The following is an 18,780-nucleotide window of genomic DNA, read 5'->3' as shown; positions in this document are numbered from 1 at the left end:
TTTATTTATTTGACAGACAGAGATCACAAGTAGGCAGAGAGGCAGGCAGAGAGAGAGAGGGGGAAGCAGGCTCCCTACTGAGCAGAGAGCCCGATGTGGGGCTTGATCCCAGGACCCTGAGATCATGACCTGAGCTGAAGGCAGAGGGTTAACCCACTGAGCCACCCAGGTGCCTCAGTAATTCTGATTTTGAAGTATTTATCTTAAGTACATATTTTAACAAGCGTGAACACGTTCACATGCAAAAATGTTCAATGCAGTATTTTTGTATACTAACGAAAAAGTGGGAATAATTGAATATTTATCAGAAAGATTTATCTAGAGGGATAATAGAATATACTGCAGCTTTAAAAAATAATAATGTTTGAAAGGTCTTTACCTATTTGAAGCAGCAAAAGTAGTCCAAAGAGGAGAATATAAATTGTTTATGTACAAATTGCATATGATTTCCTTTTTTCAAAATATACACAAAAATGTCTGAAAGGACATATAATAATATGTTAATAATGCTCATATTATGGTTACTAATATTATGGTCTCTTTTTCTCAGTTGTAGTCTCTAAGCTTTTTAATAAACAAGCATTGTTAATGTACTAAAATTATATTAAATGCTGTATTAAATATCAAAGCAATTGCATAGTATCCACTTGGCTTGGCTTATGTTTTCCAAACATAACCATGTGAGTGAGTTTATATGAGTCCTTACTGTTCTTCCCAAGGAGGAAAAAATTATATTCAAACATTCCCTTTCTGGATACAGTTTTAATTTGTGAGCCCAGCCATCCATGTGGACGGTTGCCTCCCTTCTTAGTATAGTCTATTGTTCAGTTTTTCAGCTATACTTTGGATAATTATAGCAGAGCTAGCATTGAGGTTATCACCTCTGATAGCAAATGAAAACAAAGTCCTGGGAACCTGGATATTTTCTAAACCTGCATAGAAAGCCAGAGAATCAAAAGGCATGAGACCCAGGGTAAAAGATTTACTAAGATAAAACTACATTTCAAAAGGCCAAAAGCCCACATTATTTTGCTGGGTTTTAACTAACCCACTAAGTCAGTAAGGCTCTGAGAGTGATCATTTGCCCAGTTTGGGCAGGACATTGAATGAAATGGTGACCCCAGTCAGTAGTAGACATGGTTCCGGTCTTGAACGAGAGAGAGAACACAGACCCCGATGAAAGCCATCAGCAGCCCTTACAGAGCAGTCAACCCACAAAGAGACTAGCACAGAGGTCCTAGGCATGCAGAGTCTGCAGAGACCCAATTTTTTTTCCTAAAAAAATTGGACCTCTGCCTTCGTTTTTATTCTTACATTAATAGAAAACCATATGATACTGAAAGCCTGGATGAAATTTCTGCAAACATAGGTCTGCTCACTTCTGATCCATTTCTGCTCCACTGACGACCATTCTTGATAAATCCTGCTCAAAGACCATCAGTGCTCAAGCATCACCTCCAGAATATGTATGTAGATATGTATGTATGTATGTATGTATGTATGTATCATCTATCTATCTTCTGGATATATAAATCTTTCAGTGAGTGATCTAGCCAAATCTACTCTTCCAATGTTAAAATCAAGCTAGTACCTAAAACTGTTCAGGACAACCAGTTGACATCCATCTCTCAAACAGAACCTGGACATTTGGACCTTTGTGCCTTTCTTCAACAGCCACATTCATTTAACAGTAAAACATGTTTCCCCCAAATCCGAATCCTTCCTAATCTTCAAGACTCAATCCAAATTCTGTATCCTTCTAAAATTCTCTCTAACCTCAGCAGATGTAACGATCATCATTGACACCCTTTTGTCCTCTTAATGTCAGGACTAGCTATATATTTGATACCATTTATGTATTATTATTTTGGATTGATACCTTCAATATTCTATGCTGGGTTGTTAATTTTCTTTTCAGCTTTATTGTAAGAACATTTTATATGAAAATTTATGTAGGTAACTTACAAATATAATTTCATCAAAATGCAAAATAATAAAACCTAGCATTGTTGAATACTCATTATACGTCAGTATTTAACAGTGAGCTTGGGCTCCTGGATGACTCAGTTGGTTAGGTGCCTGGGTCTTGGTTTTGGCTTTGGTGGTGATTTCAGGTTGTGGAATCAGCTCCATGTGGGGCTTTGCTTTCAGCAGAGTCTGCTTGAGACTCTCTCCGCTGCCCCTACTCCTCATGCTCGCATGTGCCTGTGCACTTTCTTTCTCTAAAATACATGGATGGATCTTTAACAAAATAAGAGTAAAAAATAAAAAAAGAGTGGTGTCTGGGTGGCTCAGTTGGTTGAGCGTTTGCCCTCGGCTCAGCTGGTGATCCTGGAGTCCCGGGATACAGCCCCTCCTTGGTCTCCCTGCTCAGTGGGGAATCTGCTTCTCCTTCTGCCCCTTTCCCTTTCTCTCTCTCTCAAATACATAACTAAAATCTCAAAAAAAATAAAAAGGAGCTTTACACGTACTTATTTAATTCTCTTAACAATTCTTTGTGGTAGCTAATACTATTATTTGCATTTTGCTTAAGGAAACCAGGGTACAAAGAGGTTAAGGAACTTGCTCAAACAAGTCTCTAGAGCTGGAACTCTTAAAATCTAGATCATATTATTTCCTGTTAGTACAGAATAATATAAAATAAAAATTTGACAGTCTATGCAAATGGTACAATTATATGATACACCCCTGCCTCCATTAGCCTTGGTTCGGTTATCTTCCCAGAACTTTGTCTACTCATTTGCATGTTCATTCACATGCATAAGTACCAGGTATGAGTCTCATTCCGTGAAGTATACACAATTATTTTTCTATAACTGAATTTAATTGGTCTTAATTTTTATGATGGCTGAAGCATTCTTTTCTAATTCCAGGTCTCCTTGACACCGTTTCTTGGGTTGTATCTGTGTTCCACAGAGGATCCCAGGTACTACATTATGGGGATCCATAAGGACCTCCATCCTAAGATAGCTATGACTCCATCTGATCCTTATTTATAAAGATTACCATTACTGACTGCTAGGCTCCTCCACATCTAGGTCTCTCTTAGCTGCTCCTGTGTCTGTCAAAAGCAGATTTAAAGTCATTTCAGTGTTCCTGAACATCTCTTGGGCTGAAGTAGGAACCCAGGTGGGGCTACTTAAAGCCTTTCACCACCCAAACACCTTCTTGAAGCAGGGGGAGCTCAGTGGCCTTGCCTCAGGAACTACTTGGGAAAGTCAGTAGAGAACAGACCAAGGCTCATCTGCTCTTGGATTCCTCAATGGTTCTGTCTCAGTGGAAACATAATCTGTTCACCTCCTTTCTTTGATACTTTGATTCTCCTATTTCAGGGGAAGAATTGCTCTAACTAATTGTATGCTCCCAAATCTTCTGAATTCGAAAGCCAAGACTTCACTTTTTTAGCTTGTTCCCTGTCACATCATTCCTCCCTTGTGGCAGGAAAGATGAGATGCCCTGATGGCCTACACAAGGAGAAGGTCCACGGGGTACAGAAACAATGGGAAAAATACTTCACTCTCTCAAAATAGCATCCCACTGTTCCCATGTAGGTACATATTCAAATATACATTTTATAGCAGCCATATAATATTGGTGGGGTTGATGCTACAGAAAACCCTTAGAGTGAGTTTTAATTTGGCTTAGCCTATCAGGATCCTCCCTTCTGTATGCTGAGTGATTGCCAATGATAGGCTTATATCGCCTAAGGTGGTCCAAGTAGAGTAAGATCAAGAATTGTATTGCATTTGAATGGAGAAACAATTTCTCTCTCTCCCTGGTATAAATGAAGAAGCTGGTTATCTCAGTTTCTGCTTGCGGCGATTTTGTGAACAGTAGGGACGCTAGACCAAACAGAAAGCTGATGCTTGGAGGTGGGTAAAACTCAGAGTACTGAGGGAGACAATATTAGTCTTGACTGAAACTGCCTGAAGCCTGAACTAGCTGTGGACTTTTCCTTGATTATGCCAATAAGTTATTTTTATTATCTAATTCAATTTAAGTAGGTTTTCTAGTAATTGAATTTGAAGATATCTTAATAGACACAGATGTCTAGAAATGGAATTGGTGGGTATAGGGCATGTTATTAGAATTTTGGAAGATGGTGTCAAACTACCCTCAGAAACACTTCGCCATTGTACATTACTTCCAACTGAGTATTTTAGATTACCTGTTTCTTTGCACATTCGCTGACAATAAAATGGCATCAATTTGTTAATCTTTGCCAGTCTGCTGGGTAAAATATAATAATGCAATTTCTCTTTATACTCCTTTATTTTCTATAACATATTTTATGTTCCTTAGGAGAAACCTAACTTAAACTTGCAAATTAATGTTATAGCAATATCTTTTGGTTTAAGACAATCTATTTCAGGTACTAGATATCTGGAAAATTCAAATTTTAACTCTTTGTCAGGGTTATTTTTCCTTTTTCCCCCTTCTCTGACACAAGATAGTGTCTGATAAATAAAAGCTACAGAGACAGGATTACCTGACCTCACAGGAGTGGAGAGAAAGATCTTTGAACACTTGCATTATCTTCTAAATTCTAATTGGTCTCTGCTTAGGACTGAACGCTCTGACTAGGACTGAGGATGAAATTGGCAACCCGTGAAGGCATAGAATCTGTTTTCTTGATTTTTGTCATGGCTTGTACTTCTGCCCAGATGATTCAGCTCCACCTCACCTTTGTCTGGAACTTGTCCATATTCCCAAGGTCTTCTGACATCCCCAAGAGATCCTTACTCTGCGTTGTTGCCCTGCAACCCAGAACTGTGGCGATACTCCCTTCTGGCCACAGCTCCAAGCCATACCATCAAGACCCCCAACCTCAGGGGCACCTGGGTGGCTCAGTCAGTTAAGCATCTACCTTGGGCTCAGGTCATGATCCCAGAGTCCTGGGATGGAGCCCTGCATCGGATCCCTGCTCAGCAGGGAGTCGCCTTCTCCCACTGCCCTTCACCCAGTTTATGCTTGCTCTCTCTTTTACTCCCTCTCTCTCTAATAAATAAATACATACATAGATAGATAAAGCTTTTTTTAAAATAAAAGACCCCCATGCTGCTCATCAACAACCTTTCACAACTATGTCAGCAAATCCGTAAGACTTCCTTATCTCATGGGATCAGAGGGTAATTCAGTGTTATAACTCTGGTGCTCTCTCTCTGTCTCTCTTTCTGTTGACTATTTGAACTCTGATGTAACCAAGCAATATTGCCATGGCATTACCTTGTAAGAAAATAGTCTCATTACACTTGACCCACCCTTATCACCACCATACATAGACTGGAAAATTAAGCATGGAGCACAAAAGCTCTTCTGCTTTTGTTTTACTTTTCAGCTAAACTAACATTATAACTTCTGGAATTTGAGTAGGTTAAGGAGACCATAACATACTTCTTTGGGATGCCTCCTCCTCTCTGATCTACTCCTTCCTTACCACATGGGAATGGCAAAAATGGGCATTCCACTCCATTTCTCTTCTAATCTGACTATTTTCTTTACATGGTAATTCACATCCTTTTTACATTGACATTTGCCTGACCACTTCTCTTCCGGGGATCATGAGGAGCCAGGCGAGAAATCAAGAGATCTAAAAATGTTATTTCTCTTATAGTGAGACAAAAATTTTTCATGGGTTTATTGGTTGACATCCTTCTAGGAATTATCTGTTCACAGTTCTTTCCTATGCTTGTGGGGTTATTTTTTCTTCTTAATTGTAATTGTTTTACATAGGTTTATTTTCACTTTACAAACACTTATTGGGCCCATTATTTCACAAATATGTGCTTGGTTAGAAAAACAGTTCATGTCTCATGGAACTTATATTCTCCTAGGGGAGGAGAAATTAACTGAAAAATCAATGGACTATCATACTAATTAATGTATTATTCCAAAATAAGTTACATGTTCTGAATAATGAGAATAATAATTAAGAAGGAGTAATGAAGAAATGTAATGAAGACAGGGATAAAAAGGGTGGCTTCTTGTTGGAAATTGTATTTCAACTAAATTGTTGCAAATACTTTTCTCAGTCTCTTTCTTGTCAAATTTGTAAGGTATTCCTTTTCAAAATTATATATAGTCAGATAACTTCCCTATATTCACACTAGCAAATAAAAAAATATATAGTCATGTCAATAGACGCTAAAAAAGCATTTGATAAAATCAACTCCTATTCATGTAGGACTTGCACGTTTCTCATTTGGCTTATTTTAACTATTTTCAGTTTGTTCTTTTTTTTTTTTTTTTGCTTTTTGTGTATTTTTAGTGTTTTTGTTTTCTTGTACATATGGGATTTTTTTCCCCTATTACCTTTGCTAATTGTATAAGAAGGTTATTACTTTACATTTATCATATATTTACCACTGCTTCATAACTATTTTATAAACTCTGATTTTTTTTTGTTAATTCTTTTGGATTTTTTTGGCAAATAACCAATCTGTTATATCTTTATCTTGTCTTATTGCATTGCCTCAGGCTTCGAGTACATTGATGAATTAATAGTGATAGTGATAGAAATACTAGCCTTATCACTGCATGTATTTGGGAAGATTTATAATGTTTCACCATTATATATGACAATTGTGGTAGGATTCTTATATATAATCTTTATCAAGCTATGGAAGAATTCTCTTTATACCTATTAAGACTTCTATTATTATTGAGAATGGGAGTTTGAATTTCATCAAGTGCTTTTTAAGTAGCTGTTGAGATAACCATTTATTTTTCCTTTTGTATCTGCTAAAGTGGTGAATCACATTATTAAATAAGTATGTGTTTAAACTGCATTTCTGAGATAAGTTCTCCTTTGTCATAAAATGTGAGCCTTTTGATATACTGCCGGCTTATTGAAAGTCATTGAGAAACCTATGATTGAGTTTGAGCTTTTTAATAGGTATCTGACTCTGATCAAGTCACTTACTTTTCATTAACTTTAATTCCCTCAAGTGTAATATGAGTACATTCCACTGTATTCACAAAGTAGCTATAAGGATTAGATGAAATTATAAAATCCTTATATAAAATATATAAAATATATTTAATTTTAATTAAGTTAATTTATATAAATAGTTAATAAAATTAAATAAAAATATATACATATATATGTATAATTTATGTATATGTATAATTTATTACTCATGGTATTCAAGACCACTGAGAGATCATTCTTGTATCTTCCAGACAGAAAGCATGAGCTACCTAGGATACTGTACTGAGGATGAACTGAGTGCATTGAATTACCAATCTGGCTCCTCTCCTTTTTCCCGGTGGAATTGGCTCCAGCCATTGAACGGGTAAGAAGCCCGAGGCACACAAAGTGGTAAGTTAATTTTCCCTAAGACTTCTCCAGTGTTGGAAATGTTATCATGGCTCTCTCTGAGGATTCAGCGATACTAACTGATAGTTCTTAGGTAGTAGCTGGGACCACTTCTTCAAGAATCAAGATTGTATTGTGAAGGATAAAAAGAAAATGGCCCATGGGACGATATTTTGAAGACTGTCCACTAGATGGCATTATGAGCCTATCATAATTGTTTTAACTGGGCATTTATTCACCAGTTAAATACTAATTAGTTAAAGATATTAGAAAATGGAAGTCAGTGATAGTAGCCCTATCTTTGAGAAAGCTATTTGTTCCTTTCGTTTGGATATAAATTAAAGGTAGTAGCAACATAAAGCTGTCTAGGGACAATGTTTAGCTCTCACTTGAAAGCCATCATCTGCGCAAGGAAAATAATTAAGCTATAGCATATGGACAGTATACACTATCAGAACAATAAAAAATCAGTGAGAAATTCTTTCAAAAAAAAAAAAAGCAACTAAACCTTTTTATTCTCAATTGAATTGCCTGAACTCTTAGTGAGATAAGTGGATTCCAAAAGAGCTTAGATAAGTAGATCAATGACAGGATTCAACACGGCTTTGAAAGGAGGCTGGGTAGTTTGGCAATGCCCAAATAATTTCAGGTTTAACTTCGAGAAGGATACTTATTCTGTTATTAATTTGGGCTTGCTGTTGGCAACAGAACACTTAGATGGATAGAATTTAGAGAGCAATAATAACAAATATTATGATTTTTAATTCTTATGTTCATTCTTATTAATTCTTGTGATGGAAAATAACTGAACATGAAGCTAGGACTTTTAGCCTGGACCTCTGAGAGCAGCATTTACCTCGTCGAAACCAAGGCTGGCTGTTCTGTTTTATTCTCCTGTTCTCTCTATACTTTCATTTATCCTCTGCACACATTCCCACCTCCCCCGGGATACCTTTATTCACTCTTTAGTGTATTAAAGGACAAAACAGGTTTATCTCTCTACGCTCTTGAGAAAGGAAGAACATTCCCAAGTTGACAGCTCCCACTGTTCAGAGCAGAAGAGAGTGGTGTATGGGAGCCATTTGGAATCGTGGGTGGGGATACTGTCTCCAGTAGACACACCTATACCATCTGCTGTAAGCGCAGCTGTGAATCTTTTCTCCAGTCATACTTTAACTCTTCCTATTATCACATGCTTGAGACCATTGCCTAATAAGTATGAAAAGGATTGCTTTACAACTATGAAACAGCAGACCTTTCATCAGCAGTTATGTAATGAGTTTTATGTAGGGACATGCCTGATAAGGAAGGAACCAATTTCCAATGGCCAAGGAATTGGCCTCCTTCCTCCCAAGGAGTCTTGGGAAAGAAGAAATTCCTCAAAGATATATTGTATAGTAATCCCATTATCTAGAGACAGGATCCAATGGAACAGTTCATCAATGTCAGGGATCCTATGAGAAGACAATTCCTTATTCAGTGTTCCTGTTTTAAGATTTTAGCTTCAGACTTTATCTCACAGTTTGGGGGAATTTTGTCCTCTCAGTTAATCAGTAAGTGGTCAACATTTTAAGACATGCCATCCTTCTGAAATCAAAGTTCAAGTAGAACATTCTCAGTCAGGTTGCCCAGTTTTTAAGTGCTGAATCACGCTAACTAAGGGGCTGGGTGCAGGGACGTAGCAGAGAAGGATTCAGCCCTCACACAGGTCAGGTGGGTAACAATAGCTCCATTTTAGGACGGTGGAGCTCTCTAGGTCCCTGTGTCAGAATTCCTAGCCAATGGGAGAGAGAGAAATGTGAGCTGCCCCTTTTAATTTAGTGGGAGAAAAATGTTTGGAATGTCATTTGCGTAAGTATGACCTCAACTTAGTACATGCCCAGGCAGGTGAGATAGGATCCACTATCCTGTGTGTAGAAGAATCAAGGGTGTATTTTGCCCATTTCAGTTACAGAAATTCTTATCATGGGATAATAGTCTCATCTACACAAGGTGAGACTCTTAAGGTAATGTGATTCATAAAGAAATAAACATGACAGAATATATGCAATTACATGCATGTTGACTCTTCTCAGAAGTGACAAATCTTGTCTTTTGAGAATAGATTTGAATTTTGGAAATAGCCAAAATGTAGGTAGCTTGGAGGTGGTGCAGAGGAGAATCACTTAAAAAAGCTGAATTATGGGTGCCTGGGTGGCTCAGTGGGTTAAAGCCTCTGCCTTCAGCTCAGGTCATGATCTCAGGGTCCTGGGATCGAGCCCCACATCAGGCTCTCTGCTCAGCAGGGAGCCTGCTTCCCCCTCTCTCTCTGCCTGCCTCTCTGCCTACTTATGATCTCTGCCTGTCAAAAAAAATAAAAAATCTAAAAAAAAAAAAAAGCTGAATTATTGGAAAGGTTGAAGTAGCAGTACTCAATCTTTTTTAAATATTTATTTATTTCAAATAGGAGCTTTCAATTTTCCCAGACTCTCTGGCTGTGGTAAGAGTAGCCTGAAATTGAAAGTTGATATTTGTAATAATGTACGCTTCTCTCCTATTTGGACATTCCATGAAAACAAATGCAGCCACTTGGATAGTTAACTTGATAGACTTTGAAGACTCAGTATCTCCTAAGTGGAGATAGTGATTGAGGATGCCTTGACCTAAAGAACTGAGATTTTGAGTTGCATTCCGTTATCAGGAATTCCAAAGATCATCTGAACTTATCCTAATTATTTTGAAATTTCATGCCTTTTAAAAAAAAATAAAGTCTAACACTATAGGAATGTGTTTGGGGATTTTTTTTATTAAAGTGAATTTTGTCTTGTTATTTGCATTTAGGGTAATTGGATTTGACTTATAGGAAACATGAGAAAAGAAGATTGTTAAGCAATGTATGCTAGATTAAGATCTTCTAGAGAGAATTGACTTAATCCGGTCTCTATCTTCTCTAATGATGAAATCACATGATTTGGACTAAAAGTGAAAAATGAAAGAATTGGATTAGCTAAAAAGGAAAAACGTTTCTAGACAAAACCCTGAGCCTTCTGTTCTGATGATCTAGGAATTGGAAATGTGATATATAGCAGTTTATCCAAAGAGCTCTAAATTCTGTGCCGCCTGTTTTCAGGAGAGTGATGACTTTTCCACTGGCAAGTCACCATAATCATCTTTAAATAAATTTCAAGCAAAGCTCATTGTTTACAGGTGCCAGGGACGTAGCAGTGTTGATAAAATATTAGCAAAGGATATTGACAGAAAGATAAAGGGAAGACGTCCTCACCACAAAATACAGCAAGTCATGGTGTAGCTTTGAGCTCTATACCACCTATATGAGCCTCTATGCAATACACTGTATATATATATCTGATATATATGTGTGACATGTGTGTGTACATATGCACACACATATATCACACATGTGCATATATGCACATATACATATATCACCTATATGAAAGAATATCTGGAAAATTTTCTTTTTAAGAAAGTGTTTCTATGGATTTGAACAAGATTTGCTTTCTCCACAATTCTCTGTCTTCCTTTTTTTTTTTTAAGATTTTATTTATTTATTTAACAGAGAGAGCAAGAGAGCACAAGCAGAGGGAGCCGTAGAGGCAGAGGAGAAGTAGGCACCCCATGTGGAGCTTGATCCCAGGACCCTGGGATCATGACCTGAGCTGAAGGCAGAGGCTTAGCTAGTTGAGCCACCCAGGTGCCCCAATTCTTTGTCTTACACTTCTGTGTAAGAAAGTGACTAAAATGTGATTGTCTTCCTCATCAAAGAAAATTAGACCTTTTATATTATGAGCTTCCCTCCCTCTACCAAGTCAAACAGTGTTATTTTCCCACTTTACCCCAAAACAGAGACTTTGGGAGCAGGAGTGAAAGGGCAACTGGAAAAGGTATACTAGAAAAAAGTCCTGAAATGTGGGTTCTAGATCTACTTTTGATTGTGGGCAGCTTTGTGCCTTTAGGAAAATCCCAAGACCTCTCCAGACTTTGGTTTCTTGGTGTGTAGAATGTGGAATTGAACCAGAGAGTTTCTAAGGTATTAGGTTTCTACACAGATGACACACATTAGAATCACCTAAAGGCCCTGAAGGAGATGAGTTTTATCCCCAGATCCTGCCACAGGACATTGTACGTGTTGCCAGATTTAGCAAATGAAAACACAGGACATTCAATTAAAATTGGATGCCAGATAAATCATGAATAAATTTTTAGTATTTCTATTTATCTGTCAACCCTACCCATAAGAGGAAGTTAAAGTTTTTTGTTTTTTGTTTTTTGTTTTTGTGGAATGAGTGTACACCATCAAGGCTTTATTATCTGGGAATTTTGGATAAAGAATGTAAAATGGTAGGGTTATGTGCTTCAATAGTTTTTCAGTCATACCACATACAGAATCTCTACTCTTTTTTTATTTTTATTTTTTTTAATTTTTAAACTATTTATTTCCTTTTTAAAGTTTTATTAACCTTGATTGGAATACTTTTTCATCCTCTGGCAAAAACTATTATATCAATTAAAATAGTACAAATGATAAAGGAATTTATGGATTTACTTAACAAGTGGTCCAGAACTAAAATGAAGTCATCAAGGACCCTGTGTTCTCATCACCTTTCTGCTGGGACATCGGCCTGGGTGTGTTGGCCTTCCCCTTTCGGGTTTGTTTCTGTGATTATAAAATGGCGGGTGCGTCTCCATATATCATGTGTTCACAAAATTACCTTCAGAGGAAAAAAGAAAAAGTAGTTTTGGGTTGTACATGTCATTTTAACTGGAGGAAAATTCTTTCGTAAGGATTTCTACCCACAGAACACTTCTTCAAAATCACTGGCCGGAATTGGGTCACGTGCCAATGCACTAGCCCAAAGGGAGGATGGAAGGCGAATTTCAGGTCTTTTCACTCTTCTTGGTGGGAGGTAGTTCCTGCAAGGAATGAAGGAAGTGGTTAGAAATAAATGTGGAGACAACCAAGTGTCATCCCTAGTGTCATCACATCTAGTCTGTTCTTTTCCTTTGAATGTCATCAGCATACGGTTGGATTCTTGGATGGTAGGCTAATGTGAAAGAATGGAGAATACTTCACAATATTGGGAGCCAGATTTTTTAAATGCCCTTATACATTCAGGCCTGACCCAAAACAGAGACATCCACATTGGTCCCAACATAACCCTTTAAACATGTTATCATTTAGCCAGAATGATAAGAACTTTAAAAATACACAATTATATCCCTTTCTGCCTAGAAAGAAAGAAAGGAAGGAAGAAAGAAAAAGTCTGAAGAATCCTTTTTCCTTTTTTCATTAATACACCTCAGTTTTTCATGTTGAGTACATGGAACAAAATTCCAATGACTATATACACAAAAATCTTAGAAGAACTGGCAGAATCCTCATTTCATAGGGTTTTCCCTCTATGTTGGAATTCATCCAAATGTACTTTCATTTTTAAGTACACTATTAGAAGGAAGGTAATACAGATAATAGTTTTCTTTTGATGCCCATGACTGCTCAAGATCCTTAAAGTGCTCTGTGTACTGGTTTTAACCCCTGATCGCTGATCACTTGGAGGAGAGCAGTGTATTTCAGTGCAGAGAATACTTAACTAGCCTCAAGACCTACAAAAGAGCACTGGCCCTGGTTTTCACACAATGTGATATGCTTTTGTTCACCCTGTAAATGGGGTGTGTAACTGGGGTAAATTCTTTCCAAGTGCTCCTAAAGCACACATATTAAAGTGTATTTTCTTCCCAAAGCTTATATAGAATTCCAAGTGGCGTACAGAATATGTTTAAAATGCTGCATATGGATGGGGAGCCTGGGTGGCTCAGTGGATTAAGGCCTCTGCCTTCGGCTCAGGTCATGATCCTAGGCTCCTGGGATAGAGCCCCGCATCGGGCTCTCTGCTCAGCGGAGAGCTCGCGTCTTCCTCTCTCTCTGCCTGCCTCTCTGCCTACTTGTGATCTCTGTCTGTCAAATAAATAAAAAAAGAAAAAAAAGTTTATATAAAAAAATGCTGCATATGGAGTAGAGAGAAGAAAGAAAATTATCAATTAAGGAATAACTTTTCTGTTCCAGACAGAATGCTAAATGTCTGACATCTTTGAATTGATTTAACCCTGAAAACAACTTTTTGAGTTATCTTACAGGCTATTGATTCATCCAAGGTCATATAATCTAATGAACATCAGAGACAGAATGAGAATTATTGCCAAAGACGACTCCTGCAAAGGAAGATACGTGGAGTTTTGATGAACACACACTTGATAAGATAGTACTTTCTTAGTCTGTATCTTTGTCCATTAAAACAGAATTTCTACTTAGGGTTGGATTTCAGAGCAGGCTTTAAACCCAAAAGAGCCCACGTGATCATTAGCAGGATATCCAATCAGACATATTTTCTTAAGAAAGATCTGCACATTTTCTCCTGCCCGCTACCAAGGATAGGCACATTCTCTGGAATTCACACCATTACACGTTCCAAACATAGCAAATAAATCATTAATTATTCACAGGAAGAATGTTCCAAGTTCTCTTCCTTCTTTGGGTGATATGACAGAACGGTGAAAAACAAAAAAATCCTGGGTACTTAGTAGTTGAGCAGTACCTGATCTGATACCCGATATTGCCCTCGTCATGGGCGATCTAACCATATTGCTTTATCATTTCCTGAGAGGAAAGATTGGGGGGGGGAACTATGGAGTTTTTTTGTTTGTTTGTTTGTTTGTTTTTCTTTAACTGAGGGAACAAGTAAGTAGCTCTTTAACTTTCTTGAACTAACCAAATAAATTTGAATTGTAACTAAGTAAAATTGAATAGCAGCTCTAAGTAAAACCGAGTAAGCAAAACTGAACAGTCTTCCGGTCTTGAAGTGTGTGCTCATTCCTTAAAAAGGTTCTGATGTAAACATAGGAGATTGTAGTGACAATTTGAAAAAAGGGTTGGACTTTGGAGGAATCCTGCTTGAGAATATTCGAATGAAAAGTAAACAATCAAGTCTAGTTATTGCTGGAAAAAAGAAGAAAGAAAGAATTTAAAGGTGAAAAATTGGTCCAGTGGGAAAAAACACCACCCAAAGATTCTCATACTAGGTGTGGGCTTTCATCTTTCTATTTTGCAGTAACTTGGACATAGAAAGTATTTAATTTGTTTTATGGCAGAAAATTCATTTATTCAACGACCATTTGTTCAATAATTTATTCAATAGTCCTTTCCTGAGTATCATTTTTGTGTTAGACAGTGACATAGGGACAGAAATGGAGCTATAGGGGCACCTGGGTGGCTCAGTGGGTTAAAGCCTCTGCCTTTGGCTCAGGTCATGATCCCAGGGTTCTGGGATCGAGCCCTGCATCGGACTCTCTGCTCAGCAGGGAACCTGCTTCTCCTTCGCTCTCTGCCTGCCTCTCTGCCTGCCTCTCTGCCTACTTGTGATCTCTATCAAATAAATAAATAAAATCTTTAAAAAGAAAAAAAAAAGGAAATGGAGCTATAAATTGGGATGTAACACTGAAAGTGTCACTGCAAAAAAGAGCCAGATACCAAAATTCGAGAAAAAAAGGTGGGAACAAACTCAAAGACATTTTCTTTACAGTGGCCTGTAAATGCCCGGCCATCCTTATATTGTCCCACCCACTTATTATATAAACTGAAGTGAGGCCCAAGACCCTTGAAAATCTGCTCACTTATGAAAAATGTGTCTACATTTTTTGCATTTTTAACAGTGTGCCAAGAACCTGTAAGAAATGTGCTTTTGAGTGGAACTAATGATAATAGGGAGTATTAAAAAGTGTGATGTTGGTCCTTTAAAATGGTTTAAGTCAAAGATCTTAGGCTAGGGTATGGATTTCAGCTTTGCTTCTCTAGAGAGATGGCTTCAGATTACAGTGTTTAAAAGTTTTAGTTCACTCTCAGAACTCTAATTTAATGTTAACTTTCACTTAGAGAAATGTCTTTTGGAATCAAACCTGAACCATAAGAAAACTTCCACTGACAATTCCCTAGCTAGGGAAACCATTCTTTGCCACTCCCAGTGTTCCTGTCTTGACCCATCTCACATCTCTTGGTGATTTGTTTCTGAAGTTGGAGGAGGTCAGAGCATGATCAATTAGTACTCTGAAACCCTAGCATCACCTAAGATGCCAAGGGTAGACCTCGCTATACTTGATGTCTGTGTTAAGCTATTTTGAACAAGAGAAATCCTTCTCTGATCCTAGGGCAGAGACCACTGAAATTGTGTAAAAACCAGGCTCATACGAACCCTGGCCCATTAATGGGTTACACTGGGTTATGCAACTAAAAGGAGAGGTCCCCTAATGGCTCGTGAAACCAGGAAGAAGGCTGACTCTAAAAAATACTAACCATGTGCATTCAAACTGAACACTGTATTACTCCAGTATTCAGAAAACTGATGAGAAGATCTTCAGTTTTAATCTCTGTGCTGCTAAAGACACAGAGAATCTTAAATTGTACCAGACATATCTCTGAATTTTTTATAAATGAATTTTAGCCAAACAGCTGGTAAACAGGTTTCCTTTGACATCCTTTACAGAATCCCTGAAGTCTGTTCAACAAAACATACTTAGGGACCTTTTGTGAAGGGAGGTTAAAGGTAACTTACCCCAATGCATGTCAACTCTTAAGTCACAGCCCATGAATACATTCAAATATCTCACTGTCTTTCCAAAGATTCCCTTTGATCCTTCATTTCTACTGTGGTCCAACCTCTTATCGCTAATTTCTTCAGTGGGTCTAAGGATCATTCTCCTTGCTCCTACTCTAACATGAAAGCCTATAAAACTCATAAAATGAAAACAATAATGCTAGACTTGCCATTATAATAAAGACTTTTTTTAAAAAAAGATTTTATTTATTTATTTGACAGACAGAGATCACAAGTAGGCAGAGAGACAGGCAGAGATAGAGGGGAGGAAGCAGGCTCCCCGCTGAGCAGGGAGCCCAGTGTGGGGCTCGATCCCAGGATTCCGGGATCATCACCTGAGCCGAAGGCAGCGGCTTTAACCCACTGAGCTACCCAGGCACCCCTATAATAAAGGCTTTTGACCATCATAAAGAGATTAATTTGATCTCTATCTAATTTAAAGAAGATACCTCATATGTTTTAGGGATTCTAAAAAAGAGGCATTATTGCCATTTTCACTCATTCTCCCTGAACAGTCCTCTTTGAGTTTTAAATCTTGCAACTGTTTTTGTTTTGCTTTGTTTTGTTTTCATCCAGGGTATATCCTATTAAGTCCTGGAACTAACTATCCTTAGATTAAGATTTTGATTTGTGTTTCTACCTTTTCCCTTCTAATGTATTTCCTTAATTGTCCCTTATTCATTTCCCAGAGCATCTAATACCCATACACAGAGAGAGCTCACCATGTTCCCTAAGAGATTCGTATGTGTGCATGTGGTACATATCTTGAAAACAGTTTTTAGTTTCATATAGCTGTGTAGTCAGCGGCTGGTTTCTACTGCTTCTGGAAGCCTTGCCAGACCATCTGCAGACCCTTTAATTATATTTTCTGACCAGAGGGCAACTGGTAGGAATTACATATGTTATGACCGTATTCAACAAAATTTCAGGATTCCACTGCCCTAGCTCAGAAGCAATACCAGCTGGTTGGTCTTCGGTGGGAGACAGGGGTTAACAAGGCCCCCACTTCAACTGCAGTGATGCTTCTCTGAGTCAGTAAATACTGTTGACATTAAGAGTAGCATAACTCAGAGCCCATGTTAATAGCAATCGTCAGCTGGTCCATATAATAGGACTGGCTATGTGAACGATAACAGAAAGCTTTTCTAGATGCTAGACATACCTTCTTGGGATCAGGAGGAATTATCGGGACTGGCTTTGGCATCACAACAAACTATGGGATCAGGCTAACTAATTTCAATTTTAAGGATTCCCCACCAGAAGAAAATACTCAGTAGACTGAAGGAAACAACCCAATTTAGCTGACTCTCCCTGTAGCAGGTGATCTGGATGTGAGGGTGTGCAGGACACCTGAAAAGCTATGTAGACCAGTGTTGATTCAGCTGATCTGAAAATGGTCATCTCCTTCCTCCTCAGTTGTCCACTCCAAAGTGACATGAGTTACATATGACCACAGATTAACAATTACACTCCTACAATTCTTTATTCCTGCCTTTCCAACCATTAGTTATCACCTATAACAACATCACTCTCCTCCCTATGTAGCCCCCCATATAAAGGGCTGTTTGGGGAAAAGGTTGCACATACCCTACACACATGTTATCACTGTTTTTGTTCTTGCAGAAGAGCCCAAAGATTTTGCATTTGTTGAAACTTCATGCCTTTATTTTGTGAGTAGAGAAGCAGATGGGGTGGAATGTGGGCTTATGCATTAGAGGAAGGAAAGGGAAATTGACATGGAATGGGTCCCTCATTATATGAGACTGTTGAGGGAAATGATGTTATTTTGACAATTTGAGTTCAAATTCCACAGATCAGTGGTTACATGAGGAGTTGTGTTTATATGAGGACACACAGTACTGGGCCAGCCTTCCCTTGTTTGTTTTAAAATCAACTTTACCAAGACATCATTTAGTACAATATTGTATTCATTTAAAGTACACAACCCGGTGTATGCACCTGTGAAACCACTGCCCAGTCAAGATAGAGGATATTGCTATCACCCTCCAAAATTCCTTCTTCTCCCTATTCTGTCCGTCCTTCTCTCTCCACCCTTGGGCCCATTCAACACTGAGCTGCCTTTTTGTCACAGGTTTTTTGTTTTGTTTTGTTTTGCATTTTCTAGACTTTTATATAAATAGAACTCTTGTCTGATATCTTACACTCAACATAATGATTTTGACATTCATTCATTTTGCTATGCATGTTAGTAGTTTGTTCCCTTTTACTTTTGACTAATATCCCATCGTATAAATGCATCACTTTTTGTTTATCAATCACCTGTTGGTGAACATCTGGATTGTTTCAGTTTTTGGTTATTGTGCATAAAACTGCTATAAATATTTGCATACAAGTCTTTGTGTGGACATATGTTTTCACTTCTTTTGTGTAAATACTTGGGAGTGGAATGTCTGGGTCATATATTTAACTTTTTAAGAAATTGCCAAACAGTTTTTTTCAAAGTTATTGAATCATATTACATTCCCATCAGTGATTTATGAGAGTTCTAGTTGCTCAACATCCTCACCAACATTTGGTATTGTCAATCTTTTTACTGATAGTCGTTCTAATGGATGTATAGTAGAATCTCACTTTAGTTTTAATTTCCACTTCCCTGATGACCAGTGTGGCTTAAATCTTTTTGTGCCATTTGTATGCTGTCATTAGTGAAGTGTCTATTCAAATATTTTGCTCATTTTTCATTGGGTTGTTTTTCTTCTAATTATGGAGTTGTAAGGGTTCTTTACATAGTCTAAATACAGGTTCTTCATTGAATATGTGCCTTGTGAACATTTTCCCCATTCTTTTGGTTGTTTT

General features: G+C 37.8%; 1 protein-coding gene across 1 annotated transcript in view; it reads left to right on the top strand.

Annotated features, from left to right (window-relative positions):
- The window catches only part of FUT10 (fucosyltransferase 10), a 278,788-nt gene extending 270,985 nt beyond the window's left edge, over window positions 1-7,803 (top strand). The window contains exon 7 of the transcript XR_013966427.1: window positions 7,183-7,803. The gene's annotated coding sequence lies outside the window, so the exon portion shown is untranslated. The remainder of the gene's footprint in view (window positions 1-7,182) is intronic.
- The last annotated feature ends 10,977 nt before the right edge of the window (window positions 7,804-18,780 follow it).

This window comes from Martes martes, assembly GCF_963455335.1.
Source record: "Martes martes genome assembly, chromosome: 2".
NCBI lineage: Eukaryota > Metazoa > Chordata > Mammalia > Carnivora > Mustelidae > Martes > Martes martes.
This window is presented reverse-complemented; position numbering and strand designations above follow the sequence as displayed.